We start from the raw sequence: 16,812 nt of genomic DNA, 5'->3' as shown, positions 1-16,812 counted from the left end.
AGTTAGAGTTAGAGTTAGAGTTAGAGTTAGAGTTAGAGTTAGAGTTAGAGTTAGAGTTAGAGTTAGAGTTAGAGTTAGAGTTAGAGTTAGAGTTAGAGTTAGAGTTAGAGTTAGAGTTAGAGTTAGAGTTAGAGTTAGAGTTAGAGTTAGAGTTAGAGTTAGAGTTAGAGTTAGAGTTAGAGTTAGAGTTAGAGTTAGAGTTAGAGTTAGAGTTAGAGTTAGAGTTAGAGTTAGAGTTAGAGTTAGAGTTAGAGTTAGAGTTAGAGTTAGAGTTAGAGTTAGAGTTAGAGTTAGAGTTAGAGTTAGAGTTAGAGTTAGAGTTAGAGTTAGAGTTAGAGTTAGAGTTAGAGTTAGAGTTAGAGTTAGAGTTAGAGTTAGAGTTAGAGTTAGAGTTAGAGTTAGAGTTAGAGTTAGAGTTAGAGTTAGAGTTAGAGTTAGAGTTAGAGTTAGAGTTAGAGTTAGAGTTAGAGTTAGAGTTAGAGTTAGAGTTAGAGTTAGAGTTAGAGTTAGAGTTAGAGTTAGAGTTAGAGTTAGAGTTAGAGTTAGAGTTAGAGTTAGAGTTAGAGTTAGAGTTAGAGTTAGAGTTAGAGTTAGAGTCATTTATGCTTTACCCAGTCTTGCGATATGATAGAATAGCTGCAAGTGTAAACAATAATGTTTAAATAATTCACAGCAAAACAGGAAGCAATTTGTATGTCCTAATGCGATATTGTGTTTAGTATACACTAATCAAGAACAGAGCTGACAAAAGCGATCGGAATCTGCTAAACGGACCGGTCGGGAATCTACCCCTAAAAAGTGATTAAGACCAAAATCAGCAAGCAGGCGCTCTATTCCAGCAGGCGCTAGCGATTCTAGCACGCGCTAGTAGCTATAGCCTCCACCAATGCTGCAAAACAACTCGCTAGTATTTTTTTGCCTGCTGTCCCAAGCGCCGCGTCGTTTGCGCGAGAGACCAAAAGAAATAAGCTTTTACACCCACAAGAGCATCCACCCGCTCTTTGTGGTCTAGGATACATTAAACCTAAAAGTAAATATTTTTATCACGAAGGGAAGCAGAATGCATAGCATTGTCAATAAAAAATAAACAAAATGTAATGGGCATTTTGGTAAATGTAAAAGCAAGGCACCCCAACTGTTTGTGTGATATGTACATTTTATGTATGATCTGCATTGTGCCCAAATATATTGTGATCATAAAGCAGTAGTTCTTTTTTGCTGTGACGTCACTATAAGTTTAAAGCAACACACGTTTACTATCCGCAAGGTTGTAAGAACCTTCTTGATTTGTTGATTGTTGTAATCTAACTAATCGCACAAAAAAAAAATGTCGACCCGGCGTTTCGGAACCACTGTCATAAGTAACTTGAGTGTGAAGCGTTAACAATAGATTTTTGTAAAACGGTTGTGGCAAAAGTGTGAAAACAACTTGCCTGTTTATTTTAATATTTTCTAACAGAACTGTTCGTTTGCTTCCTTTCCTCGGTGTTAAGGCTGAAGTGGATATAGAACAGTGGAACTTTTTCATGGTGGGGGTCAAAGCCAACCTCAGATAGGTTTCGGCGGGCAGCAATAAATTATAACATTGCTGTTAAATTTGACCTAGATTGATTTTGTCGAATGAAATTGGGTCTAATTACGTTAGGAGTACGATGATAAACAATTCTTGCGAAGCGCATTAAACAGCGGTCACCTTATTCAATAGCAGGGATGGCGAACCACTGACCCGCGGGTCACGAAGTGACCAACCACGGATTTTTTATGACCCACTTGCCCCTCTAAAAATACCGAAATGTTATTAATCATTTTCAGAAAATGATAAATGTAAAAAAAATGCTGCAGCATTTATTAATTATTGAGGTTCTTACTATTCGTGGAAATCGAAATTTAAAAATCGTTCTACCAACCCAGACAATGACACTGAAAACGATGCAGCAGCAAAGTTTCGCATAAAGTTAGCATATAATCAAATATATGACCCACTTGTGCATTTTCTAAGCTTTAAGGTCGTGTTTGTGACCCGCGCGATGAAAAGGTCGCCATCCCTGTTCTATAGGCCGGGGTTTCCAAAACTGTGGTCCGCGGACCATTGGTGGTCCGCGACGACTGCACAGGTGGTCCGTGGCGATATGGCAAGAAATTAAAATGTTATGCATATACGTTGTACACCAGGGTACGACAACCTGCGGCCCGCGGGCCGGATCCGCCAATGTAGGCTAATTTATCCGACCCGCAGGCTCTTTGACAAACTAGACACGAGTCCATTTCTTATACTTTTTGACTATTTCAATTATATAAGTGCCAAAAATTTTCACTCTTTGCGTTAACGATCTTTATACATCAGGTTTGTTTACGTTAGGCTATGATGCTGTCATTTCATCTAGATCATCGCTTCTTGCGCTGTGGAAAACTGACTGCCAAGAACCAAAGTGCGTCGCGTACAAACGGAAAACGTATTCAAAAATATTGGACATACATTTTTAATTTTTATTTTTGAAATACAAACACCTAAATTAACCATTAAGCTTATTTCGTTTTCTCAAAGTGGTTTTATTACACTTTTCATTCGTAGTATGGATGACGACGTGTTGACTCGAATTTTAACTCAAACAAACGCTTTTTGCCTCGCTTTACGCCAAAACTTTACTGCCTCCTTAAAAGTAACTAAACACGTTTTCAAGTGCAAAAACTTATCCGAAGCCCGCCTGATGTACAGTTGTTCTAGCATTTTAATAACATGATTCTTAGTTAACATTTTGTGCGGCCCGCAGAGACCTTTTTGAGTTTGGTTTAGCCCGCGACTAGAAAAAGGTTGCCGACCCCTGTTGTACAGTATGTGTATTCTTTCAAAGATAATTAAATTGCCGCAGTTATTCACAACTTATTGATTTCGAAAGCTTTTGCTATCCAGCATCGTAAATTTTACTTGTAGGGCTTTGAATTTATGATAAATTGATGATTTCAACAGAGGGAAGCAATCCCATCCATCCCATTGATGATGTCACTTTTGTAAATATATAAAATTTGGTTTTATTTAGTTTTTGCTTTGTATAGCGGTCCTCGTGGCCAAAAAAGTTTTGAAAACCCTGCTATAGGCTACTCGCGACAGTTAGTCGAATTGGCGATATATGTAATTTTGCTTAACCGTGAACACAGGTGCGAATTTCGAAGTTCAATGCTCAGTCAATAAACTTTAAGAGCTTGGGCAAATAACACATAAAGTGATTTATTTTATACATTGCGTTTAGGACGCCCTCTGTAACACTAAATTCAAAAAAGGGCTATTTCTTCAAAGAAACGTTTTGGTTCGGGTGGTGTCACGGTTAGTATTATTAAATTTATATACCCTAGTTTTGCATTTAATTATGATGTAGTCCACTCATAAATAAATAATTCGTGAAAGCATTCTATGAGCTTAGGCCAGTAGAAAAAGTCCGAGAAAGTTAAAGATTTTGAGCCGACTTTAAGTCATTGAAATTAGTCGGATCGTCTGTTTTGCGAAACTGAAAGTTGAACTCAACGCGGGTCACACATCGTCTTGCATTTTCGATATACTTCTAGTTGTTGAGCTATTATTGTATTGAAAATATAATCCGGAAATCTATGTAGAGTAATTTTCCCCAAAGTGAAGGGCATGCCGTTTGGGCTTTTAAGGTTTGGTATGGGGCATCCATTTTAGGCCTAATCTGCCAAATTTGTTGTTTTAGGGGACACTCTACTGTCATTAATGTTCCTAAAAACTTGCATCACACCCTCGAAAACGAAAGTTTTAGCAACAATTTAGCCTACTCTTATCCTGTTTAACACGTTTTTATAATTTATTTTTAATCAACCTTACTAGAAACTTAATTATGTAAATTGAGTTAAGCTTTTCATATTTATATCCTCAGTTCTTACTTGTGTTGCGGCCTTGCAACATCTTTCTCCGTTAGTAGTTTACTTAGAAATACTAAATTAACACCCTCAGTACCCCGAAGGGTTTTAAACATTCGTGCATTTCATGTGCATTTTCGGCGCCGGTTACCGTGCATTTTCGGCGCCGGTTACCACGCTATTCACCTCGCCACTCTGCGTATGACTAGCGTGTGATATCACGCGCTTAGCAACACTTTTTGAGTCTATTTACGGCCTATTTTTGTGATTACGGGGGCATATCTTCCGGTATACAGGTATTCTTTAGTTTTTTTTACATGTGCCTCGTTATATTTAAAGCACTACTTGCCCGATACAATAAGCAAGAAGTTTAAGATTATACTGTACATGTAATTCTTTACACGGAGCCCTTAGTCAGGTTTACCCCCTCACAGTGGACCTGGGTGTACCACCCTTCAACATGACCATGGTAGCTTGTAGAGAAATAGAGGGACAGCGGATATAACTAACAACTAAATGGAAACCTATACATTGTATTTTTATTTTTTGTTTAAATTACTGCGATATTTTGTACAGTTTTGTTATAAAGATCGTTCTCTAATTTTCTGGTTGTTGCAATAAGCTATAGTTGTTTTTACAGTGGTAACAAAATTGGCATGAATTTTACACTAACTTTAATACAAGCAAGAATTAAGGCTGCGATAATATTTTCCGCGTTGGTACAAAATACTTGGAAGCAGGATGTGAATGACTGGAACGAGTTAATCGGACAGGCGATGGCTAATTTGTGTCGAAATTGCCACTGTTATAAATTTTCTCTGGATGAGTTTTAGAAATATATTTTAACCAGTTTTAAAAAATCACGAAACTTCGCCGAGATTATTGCAACAAAATCTTTTACGCAGAGGCGAAAGATGAGTCAGATTGGCCGCCTTCGTGTTCGTTTATAACTGTTTTGTTTTATTACCGGTGTAGGCGGCGGCTTTTTCAGCATTTGCTTCGCTTTAGTCACCTGGTTTCAGAGGACAGTTTGATTCACTGCGCTGAAGAAAAATGAATTTTTGATTCAGTCTGTATTTTTAGGCACTTATAAACACCATTTGAAACGTTTGGGGTAAACCATTTTATTCGAAGAAATCAACTCTATAAGTAACGCTTTGTAATAGGATATAATTAGTTTTACAATTCTAGTTATTCTACGGCTACGCGATTTATGATGCCACACAACGCATTACTACAGCACACAAAGTTACACAAAAGCTTTAAAACGATCTGTACAAGTAAAAGGTTGTAAAATGCAAAGTAATAGAAATTTTTGTCGCTTATTGAGAGACTTTTAGCAATATTCATTTGGCGGAAATAAAAATTTAAAAATGTTTCAGAATTAACACACACACACATATTGATGCTTTTATCACACATTTTTTTGAATCTTTCTCAAGTTAAAATCCGACGGTCCTTGATTAAAGTTATTTAATTAGGTCACTTTGGGTTCTTCTAAATCGATTTCTTGCGTGCGCCACAGAAACGAAAAACCATAAGAAATCGCACTTTAACTGCGAAACGAAATATTTTCTTAGAAAATCTGTTTTGTTGCTATATAGAGTGTTTTCTTTACAACTATATAATTATTACAAATTTCTCAACTGCGGACAACACGGTGAGTGGTAGCTTAATCAAAGCAAAAAGCGAAGATACTAATTACGCAGTTACATTTCAACTTCGGGGCTGCCGGCTTTGAATCCAAGGGATTACAATAATAAATAATTTTCCTTAATCCATACGTTTTAATTAGGTATGTAAAGTCTAGCGTTTGGTAATGTACGGGAAAACAGCCACACTCGAGGTATGTGTGCTGCAAGGCTTTATCATAATTGCAAAAAACATATACTGGAACGATGCACAACTAATGATGAATAAAATATTATTATAAAATCTACAGACCATTTACATTTGAAAAACATTTGTGTATGAGTATTTTTCAAGTTAATTGTACGGTGCTATACAAATTTATTCCTGACATCAACGATTACGACGATTATATAGTTGTCTTAATGATCTGAAGACTATATTTTTCCAAGCATCGTTGACGCGACGTGGCACAAGAACACTATCTTTGTTGTCAACGGAAACTGCTTTGTTATCAACAACAACAGCTTGTTCCACCAGCTCAGGTTTGTTGTCGTCTGTGGCCAAGTGGTCAACGCCAGCACCTACTCCTGCACCAATAGCGCCACCAAGAACGCCTAGACCCCCGACAGCAACCTCAACTCCAACCGCAGAAGCTACAACAGCCGCACCAACGGGTGGTATCAAAAAAAGTAACGCGCCTCCGACGGCGCCTGCAACGCTTGTTGCACCTGCTATGAGGCGTAGTTTATTCCTACGCTTTTCCGAAAATGCCTTTTTCCGTATTTGTTCAAAATCTTTCGTGAATCGACTTTTGGCTTCGCGAAACTGAACTCCGTCGCCCAAACACACTTTAAGCTTGTCAAGGCATGATTCACCTTGTTTTTTATATAACTTATTTACCTTTCCTGGGGAGAACACAATCTGAAAGTATAAACCTTCGTTTGAAGTTTATATTTATGCAATGTTACTAAATTAGCGATTTATACCTTTTTTACTTTCTTGGTATATTTTGTAAGATAACCATTTGAAACAATCTTGGCCTGTATCTAAAGAAAAAAACATAAAATGACAAGCGTAACAATTTAACGTCTAATATCCTCTAAAAAGATTAAAATGTATAAAGTGTGATAATGTAAATTGCAAAACCATGAAATACCATTGTTTCGTTTAAAAGTTTTTCGTCAAGTTTTGCTCGAAATATATTCCTTTGTCGTTCAGGAAGCGCTTCGAAGAACGAAATTGCGGTTTCTTTGGCCTTGTCGTGAGCAGCTGCAAATTTACCGTCTTCTTCTTTTACAACCTCCTAAAGTGAAGTATTGGGTGAGTCAAACATCAATTATCGGTTCGCAGAGCAACAGCAATATTGCGACGGAATAGTTTCAGATTATAATGTTTGATTATATAAGCGGAAGATTTTATTTAAACTTTATAATTATAGTTGTCTATATAAGACTATAGGTCATTAAATCCACGTGAGTTGAGATGTCGAAAAAAAACACATCACGGGTTTTTGTAGTGAAGCAGACTCAAGTGCAGTCACTGTTTTAAAATGACTTCTTGTCTTAAGTTATCCGAACAAATACCTTATCTTCGTTTAGGTTGGCGTCCATTATTTGTGCGCGGTTTAACTAATATAGTACGTTTGCCGTGATCAGAAGTATTTAAATGTGTTCAAAATACAGTTTATGACTTTCTTGAAAACAACAATACCGAATTAACGACGATTTTATCAGTTACCTTCGTCATGGTGTCTCTATAAAATTGCAAGCTTCTTTCAACCGCTTTTAAACTTGTTTCCACCTCCTGCAGCATTCAAATAACGTAAAAAATTAAATATCGCGGAAACAGATCGAAATATATAAGGTGTCATGTGATGCAAAGAATTGTAAATACCGCTTTTTCTTCCAAAAGTGTTTCCTCAAGTATTGTTTGAAATTTATTTCTTTGCTGTTCATTAAGCCGCCCAAAGTGCACCATTGCGGCTTCTCTGGCTTCATCGTGTGCAGCTGCAAGGTCGGCATCTTCTTCATTTAAAACTTTCTAAAGAAAGGGAATTTCCGAATATTAAACATACAAAAAAGAGTCCAACTATCGTTTCTTTGCTTGTAAATATATTGTATGTCGTAGTTGCTCTGCATCTGTTTCGTCAGATGCACACTCGCAGGTGGCTTACACCTCGCTTCTACGCACCTTTTAATCTATCGTTTTTATGCACGCTTGTTTCGCACCTTTTATCATTCCTTTATGCGACTAAGTGTATACAAACGGGTGTAACCGATGTGGCCTTCATATCACTGATGATGGCATGAGAATTTGCCGAAATGTTGGAATAATGAAGCATGTCGCTTTTTACGTCTAGTTGGGCCGTTGTTTTATCTATTAAACTTATGAACAGATCCGTATATAGTGTTCCAAAAAACATAATAATATTTAATTAATAGTAAATCTAGTGAGCTATATGAAATGGTCGACCAGTTTCATCAGTTTTATTTACGGTTAGACCGGTATTTCTCTTGAAATGCTTGCAAGTTTGTATTTTGTAGGCCTCATAGTTGCTTTATCATAAAATAACTGTCGGAAGAATAAACTGAGCCCAACGAGAAAATAAAAACGACAAAAACATACACTTCTTATTTTTTTAAATATTTTCCGCTTGCCCACGGCGCACCTGATAACGTTCCATAGTGCACAGGTTAAGAAACGCTCCTCTAAGTTATTATAACAGTTTACTGAACATGTTTTTTTAAGCCTAAGATTGTGTACTTCATGTGAACTATAAGTTATACTGCCGTTACAACTCAATTGATAAACCATTTTTTGACAAACTTCCTATTAAAAAGTTTCATATAAAATATTTTAAAATTTGTTTGAATGTAAAATGTATAACTATACCTGTACTACGAGGTCTCTGTAGATTTTCACGCTTGCATCAACATGTTTCAAGCAGTATTCGTCCTGGGCGACCTGCAGTATGGACATCAGGGCAAAACAAAATAAAACATGTTTATACTTAAACTCCATGTTTACTAGGGTTTTAGTGATAAAAACATTTCAAATTAAATGTTCCTAATCTAACGCTTTTTAAAATGCTTTCCTAGGAAAGCTATACGGAAAATATTTGCTAGCAAAAATAGTTTTTGAAATTTGTTTGCGCTTCGGGTGCCTTTTTTACGTGGTTTCTATATGCAGCCTTGCAACTGTGAAGCCAATGGCCTCACAACATGTTTGTCAAAATCAGCTTGATAAAAAAAAAATTAGGGGGGCGCCAAGCAATTCTTAGGGGGCGCGATCTCTACTTTATTATTTATTTTTTACAGCGATTTCTAGCGCAAAGTTTCTTTACCCGCAGTATGGACATCAGAGCAAATCAAAATAAAACACGTTTAACATGAAGGAAAAATACTTGTCTACTTTAGACTCCAAGTTTAAACTTAAAGTCCATGTTTACCAGGTTTTTGGTGATAAATACATTTGAAATAAAATGTTTTCAATCTTTCAAAATGCTTTTACTAGAAGAGCTACACGGAAAATATTGCTAGCAAAAATATTTTTTTCTCCTGCAGGAATATACAGAGAGGTCGATGGCTGTTCGTATGATCAGCAAAAAAAGCAGTTGTCCGGAATTGCCACGCTCATCTGTATATCAGTGGTCTAACGATCATATTCGCCACACTATAGTTGCTTTCACAAGAGAGTCAAAATTATTTTTAATATAACATTTTATTTTAGGCTACTAACCTGGAACACGTTTTTTAGCTTGGTAGAATCGGATAAACATGAATCAAAGTTAAACATGTTCAGTTGTTCCAACAATTTTTCACCGTTCAGCTGTTCACCATTCAAGGTGTTTACCACCAAATTATTGTTGCGAAAGAGCAGATTGCATAAAGCAGTAAAAAGTGGCTTTGCATCAACAGCAATATCTGAGAAAAACATTAATTTTTTAGGCCTATTAAAGTTTTTTATATTTCAAATTAGACCTATTTCTTACTTGAAAAAAAAGTTCGATAGCTTTACAAAAATACTCAAAAATACCACTTTGGATGTTCAACATTGTATATATATGATGTATATAAATTGTCCTTCTATATTTCAGGGTTAGGCGACTTAACTTTTAAGTAAACTTTTAACAATTTATAAGTAAAATATGTATTTTATCTATAACAACGCTTGATCAGGGGAGGACCTATAGGATATGCCATTATAAAAGTGTCTTATTGCATTTACGAGAAGGCGGTAAGGCGTGCGAAGTTCGAATAAAAAAATGCGTTAGTTTGGCATAAAATTACAGTCCACACTCCGTCATACACGATCCCGATTAAAATGCCTAATAAAAACGCAGTCTAGGTTATGCTGTATTTTAAACTGGGCCACCAAACTCTAGATCAGTGGTTCTTGAACGGTAGGAAACCGGTTCTTAGGAGGGCGCGAGCTCTACTCCGATATTTAACTTTTTGTGATGATTTTATTGTTTCCATGTTGTTGTTGTTGTTAATTCTGCTTTAATGTTGTGCGATGCTTTACACCACAATTACACATGTGTAGATAACTTTAACTCAGTGATTCTCAGCCTTTCATGGCTTGCGGTTCCCCTCAGAAATAATAAATAGGTTGATTGCGGCACCCCACCAGATTTTTCCGTAGGTAAATCATTAGAATGTCACAATAAACGAAACTGGGAGGCGCGAGCTCTGCTCATTCATTATTAAATATTTTACAGAGTTTTCATTGGTTTCGTTTGGGTTGGACACCCCTCCTACAGCTGTACAAACTGTGTTTTTTGTCAACTTTTACATTAAAACTGCAAAAAATTTTCGCACTCCGCACGAATCTTCTGTTTTATACTTTTGTGAACTTTTTTTAGCACAAAGTCTCTTTAAGTGCCATTGCATGTTTTCATATTATCCAAGGTATAACGTTAAACACAAATTTACTAACTTATAGATAAACAATAAAAGTTATCCCCATTTCAAACTATTTTTATCCATATTTTATAGATGAAAACAGGCTAGCAATAGAGGAACTCAAACTTTTTTGCGCGAATGTATAATGTTATGTGCCCAATGCGAAAAAGTCTCCTAAATTGCAGTTTAGCTCAGGGGTTTTTAAACTTTTTTTCCGCCGACCCCTAACATTTTCTTTTACCTCGCGTGGACCACTGCAGGCAAAAATAACTTCAAAAGGTCATAAATTGGCGTCACAGTACAAATAGACTTCGTAAATGAAATGAAATGGAGTCTAAATGCATTCAGTACAAAAACCGTTTTATTTTTAATTAAATTGTTTTCTTTAATAAATTGATTACTTCTTGAATATACGCTAATATTTCACTTGGGCCTTTAGGACCCCCTAAAACTAATTCAGGGACCCCCAAGGGGTTTATAGACCCCAGATTAAGAACCCCTGTCTTAGCCAATCCAACCAAATAAAACTCAATTGTTTTCGCGTTTCGCGCGACCAACAATACAATTCACTATTTCCATGATGTCTCGGTGATGTGTAAGTGAAAAATGCCGAAATTCTTTTTGTTTTCGGGGGGCGCGAGGTATACGAAAATTACCAAAGGGGGACGGGGACGCAGCTGAAAAAGGTTAAGAACCAGTGTTTTAGAGCCTGCATCTTCAAACAGGTAGCCTACCGTTTAAATTGTTTGTAGTTTTACGTGACACTCCGCTTCCTGGGTATGGCAAAAGGAAGCATTGGATTTCTTCGTATAGCTTTCTTATTGCCTGCATTGGTTCCATGGATCCAAGTTCAAGCTGTAGATCGAGATTGTTTTTTAAGGTTTAAACACTTATACGTAACTTATCGACAACAATGGTAAGTTTAAGCACTTATACGTTTTTTTTAAGCACTTAAACGAATATAGAAATAAATGAGGAAAAGTAATTAATAAATAGAAAATCGTTCGTCTTAATGTTGAAAAATGTGGTGATTATTTTACAGTAAGTTACCTAAATACTTTGGACTTCGGTCTTTGTTGTTAAATAGTATAAATATACTTTTATTGAAGCATTTTATCTGTACCACATTAGACATATGCAAAGGTTTATACCTGACTCATATATTCATTTCCTCCATCCAAACCATATTGGTACTGCGATTTTTCCCAATCTCTAATGAGAAACATAAGCTCCTACACAAGTATATTAATCATTTGAAAAACAAAATAAAAGATGCAAGTTACATTAATTGAATTTGGTTATACTCCACATCACATGTTGACAATAAGCCGTTCGGCCCTGATTGGTGCAAAGCATAGGCCTAACCTACTCTGAGCGACAACATATAATTGACTATAGGTAAAAAAAAACTAACTTTGTTTTTGAGATCGCATGCACATTTTTAGAAATTACGTCACATAATTTTGACAGTTCAAACCCATGGTAGACATTACACCTTTAAGTTAAAAATTTTCGCATTAACTAAGTTGAAATAGCAAAACATCTTAGAAATGGTCTTTTACCCAGTTAGTAAAGAAGGTGGCGCGCCGGATGATATTCCTGGCGGGCCAGATTTGGCCCCCGGACCGCAGGTTACCCACCCCTGGTCTAGCATACACACTTGATGCCGTGTTTATATAAAAAACACTAAACATTAAAAAACACTAAACCTATACAAGCTCCGGGGCCAGAGACTGCCGACGAACGTCCAATACGTGAGCGTTTTTATCTTTCAGATAAGTTTGAGGGCATCGCACTATAATTTATCTGGTGACTTTTATTTTAACTGACTATTAGGGCGATTTATATTTGACTTGTCAAAAAAAGTTAACGTTTTGTCAAAATTTACACGTTTGGGTCAAAATAAGTCAAAATCGATTAAAATGTACTTCAATGGTTTACAAAATTAACAAAAACTATAGTCAGCTTTTTGAAATTCCTGTTCAGTGGAAATTTTTATCAAACAAATTAGGATTTGTATGATATTCAACAACATTTTAACTGTATTATAACTTCATTAGAAACGGTAGAAGGCCTGGTTTATCCAACAGGGGACGTGGCGTTATTTTGCACAATGTGCGCAAAAATGTACACGCCAAAATGTGCAAAAAATGTGCGCACATTTTAAACTGCCTTCAAAAATGTGTGCACTTTTTTCTAACAATGTGCGCACATTTTAAACTGCCTTCAAAAATGTGCGCATTTTTTCACAATGAGCGCACATTTTAAGTCAGAGTTAGAGACTTAGACTTAGACTTAGACTTAGACTTAGACTTAGACTTAGACTTAGACTTAGACGCACATTGTTGAAAAGGTGCGCACATTTCTGAAGGCAGTTCAAAATGTGCGCACATTGTTGAAAGAGGTGCGCACATTTCTGATGGCTGTTCAAAATGTGCGCACATTGTTAAAAAAGTGCGCACATTTTTGAAGGCTTTTAAAAATGTGCGCACATTGTTAAAAAAAGTGCGCACATTTTTGAAGGCAGTTCAAAATGTGCGCACATTGTTGAAAGAGGTGCGCACATTTCTGATGGCTGTTCAAAATGTGCGCACATTGTTAAAAAAGTGCGCACATTTTTGAAGGCTTTTAAAAATGTGCGCACATTGTTAAAAAAAGTGCGCACATTTTTGAAGGCTGTTCAAAATGTGCGCACATTGTTGAAAGAGGTGCGCACATTTCTGATGGCTGTTCAAAATGTGCGCACATTGTTAAAAAAGTGCGCACATTTTTGAAGGCAGTTCAAAATGTGCGCACATTTTTGAAGGCTGTTCAAAATGTGCGCACATTGTTGAAAAAAAGTGCGCACTTTTTTGAAGGCTGTTAAAAATGTGCGCACATTGTTGAAAAAAAGTGCGCACTTTTTTGAAGGCTGTTAAAAATGTGCGCACATTGTGAAAAAAAGTGCGCACTTTTTTGAAGGCTATTAAAAATGTGCGCACATTCGCCCTACTGATTATAAGATTTTGGCGGTATTTTCAAAATACTCTCAAACATTAAGGGTTGCCGTAACAACATGATGTTGGACCAATGTAAAACGATCAAATTATATTCTCACCTTTGACGCAGTAGTTCCTTGAACACCACTTTGAAGATTTACAAATGTCTTTAAATAAAAAAAAACTATATTAGGTGTTTCTTGATACCATAAACTTGTTAATTATTGTAATAACGGAACGAATCTATCGCACAAAACGAAAACAATACCCCGATCTCTTCAATTAGATTCCTGTCGATTGTGTTTTTAATGTTGATAATTTGAAAAGAGCTGAGCACGTTACACATTGCAAAAAGGACCGACTCGTCTCCAATTCCCTGTTTCAGTGCATGGCTTCCCTCAGCGTCCAACAGGAAAACTGCGACAGACTGAAATACAATTACCAGTGGTGCAAGCAAGTCATTTTGAAATGACTTAAGTTCCAGACAAGTTTGTAAAATGACTTAAGCTCATGTCACGTCGTTTCTAAACTAAAACCAAAGCCAAAGTCTTTAAATTACAAGTCCCAGTCACATCATGAATAAAATGCAAGTCCATTCAAAGTCAAGTCCTTGTCATAAAAATTGCACCTTAGGCTATTAAAATTGCTAAGCTCGTCTAATTATGAGCAAATAGCTAAAAGTATACAGCGAGCAAAATGTTTGATGTGCAAAAATTATAATATTTAACCAAATAAAACCCTAAATGAAAACAATTTACTTCAATCAGAGTCGTTTGTCTAAAAGACTTAAGCCCAAGTCAATTCCTTTGTCCAAAAGACTTAAACACACTTTATAAAAGCCTTCAGTCAAGTCATGGTAATTAAAACCACTGACTTAAGTTCCCTTAAGTTAAATCTTTGACAAGTATTATTTAAACAAAACATGAGGGTTATTCAAACTTGTGCGCAAATATTCAACTAAAATATTCATCGAAAAACATTTTAGGATGTTGCAATAGGCTGAATAACAATAAAATAAATAAGTTAACGCAAAGTAGGTTTTGTAGAGCATACAGGCGATGGTTATTTAACCGCAACGCTGTTCCAATCCTTTCTGGCCTACTTTTACAACTCAGTACGACTTAAAAAACGTTGCCTATAAAAGTAGTGACCATAGTTTGTTGTATGCTGCAATGAGGTTACCTGATTCTCTTTCTGTATCCAGAAAGGTTTTTTTGTCATCCGAATTCCTTCGGTAGTCGGTTCAACCGAGTTTCTGCTGTAGAACAAGTTTTCAAAAACTCCACTTGCTTCTCCCCCATTCTGCATTAAAACACGATTTTCAAAGGGCGATAAAGTTGACAAGACTAAATTGTCACCCTACCGGCTTTACTGTCATAATCTAACGTAAATTGCTTAGTAATGATCCCTTAGTAAACACGGTTTCTTTAGCATAATGCAACTCACCCTTGATACAGTATGGCCTTGTCGTATAAAATGAGAAAATAAGTTGAGGAGATACGATTTTCCGTTGCCAGAAGGTCCAAAAACAGAGTAAACAGCAACCGGACTGTTCTTGACGGATTTTTGGGTCAGGATTTCTCTCAAAGCTTCGTATTTATAGATGTACTGTCCGTCCTCTTTTTTCACGATATCAACAACAGACTGTGCTGAGTTTGTTGCTGCCATTATGTCCAGGTGCTTGTCACAATTAGAACTAGTAGATAAGAACAACAAGGCGCAACTTTTTATTTTATTTTTGTTCTCTACTGCACTTCACAGTGGGCAAATGCAAGACACAGGTTTAAAACTAAGCGGCGGTAAATTTTTGGATGTGGATTAATGTCACAAACTTAGTCAACGCATTTACTTTGTGGCATAACGACAGATAGATAATGAAAAACAAAACTATGTAAAGGTTTAGTGATGCACTATATTTTCGTTAATCATTTATTTATTTAAGAGTCATATACATACTATGGAATTACATGAATTATACTATATGCTGACCCAATATTTTTACAAGAACGTTATTGTAATCCCTTTAAACCAGGGGTTCCTAAACCTTTTTCACCGCGGTCCCCTATTTTTTCGCGTGGACCACGGTTGTCAAGAAATTTTAAAAAATGACGTCATAAATATACGTCACAATCAAATAGGCTTCAAAATATGCTGATAATTTAGGTAAAATGAAGTCTAAATACATTCGGTTATAAAACGTTTTGTTTTTAATTAAAAAACTCTTTTTAAAAACCTGCTGATTACTTTTTTTTTTAACGTTTTGTTTTTAATTAAAAAACTCTTTTTAAAACCTGCTGATTACTGTTTAAATATACCGTACACTAATGTTTTAATTTGGCCTTCTTGGACTCCCTAAAATTAGTTCACGGAACCCCAGGGGTCCATGGATCCCAGTTTAAAAAACCCTGCTCTAAAACTCTTCATCAACTTAAATTCATGACTACAGGATAAGTCATTTATAATCACTTGTTGTGTGACCAAAAACTATGCCGGGCAGTAGAAGTTATAACATCTAACATAGGATTTACCTGAAAGGGGCAAAACGTCACGCGAAAAATATTTTAGACAGTTATATTGTGGCCCCTGAATCCACATTTGATAATGACGTCATTTTGTATCGGATCAGATCGCTTTCTGTGTAATTAACTCTCGGCTATCGAAATTAAATTTCAATATCGGACATCCCTAGAGGCCAGTGCTCCGCAACCGGTGTGGTGAACCGCTAGACTTGCCTGCTATATGTCGAAGGGAAAGCGATTTTTTTTACTTGTGGTTCCAAAAAGTCCTGTACAAAGGCACACCACGCAAGCCCATTTGGCCTATTTTATTCATCAAGTTGGAACGTTATTAATACGTATATAAATTATTATTTTGACTTATTAGAAATACATCCTATGTTTGGTTGTGGAAGTCGAAATTGTAAAACAACTTTACAAAAACATATACGAACTATATCATTTCGTCAAAAATCTCCAATCTACGCCATTGAAATTATTTCAATTATAACAAAGTAAATATTCTTCAGTAAATAATAGGGAATACATTTATTTTGATACCCGATATTTTTTTTTCCGATACCTATCTCCGATATTTTTGATGAAAAGTATCAAGATCCGATCCATTACTAAACGACGTAATTTCTGTGCTCAAACAAGCAGTATAAATTAAATGAAAACTTTCAAAGATATTTTTTCTACCAGGTTACTTAACAGAAATTTGCTTAAGCGTACGAAATTCAGTTACCTTCAGTTGTTAACAAAATCTTCTTCAACTAATTCACATTTTATAGTAGAACCACTGAGTTAGACATTACGACTGTGGTACCTATACTGGCTTAGTATTGGACGAGTACCGATACTAAGGCTACTACTTGGCATCGGGTATCAGCTCCGATATTTCTGGACAACCCTATTGAATACTTTATT

The sequence above is a fragment of the Ascidiella aspersa genome, chromosome 2 (genome assembly GCF_963924565.1).
Source record: "Ascidiella aspersa chromosome 2, kaAscAspe10.2, whole genome shotgun sequence".
NCBI classification, from domain to species: domain Eukaryota; kingdom Metazoa; phylum Chordata; class Ascidiacea; order Phlebobranchia; family Ascidiidae; genus Ascidiella; species Ascidiella aspersa.
Note: the sequence above shows the minus strand (reverse complement) of the source record.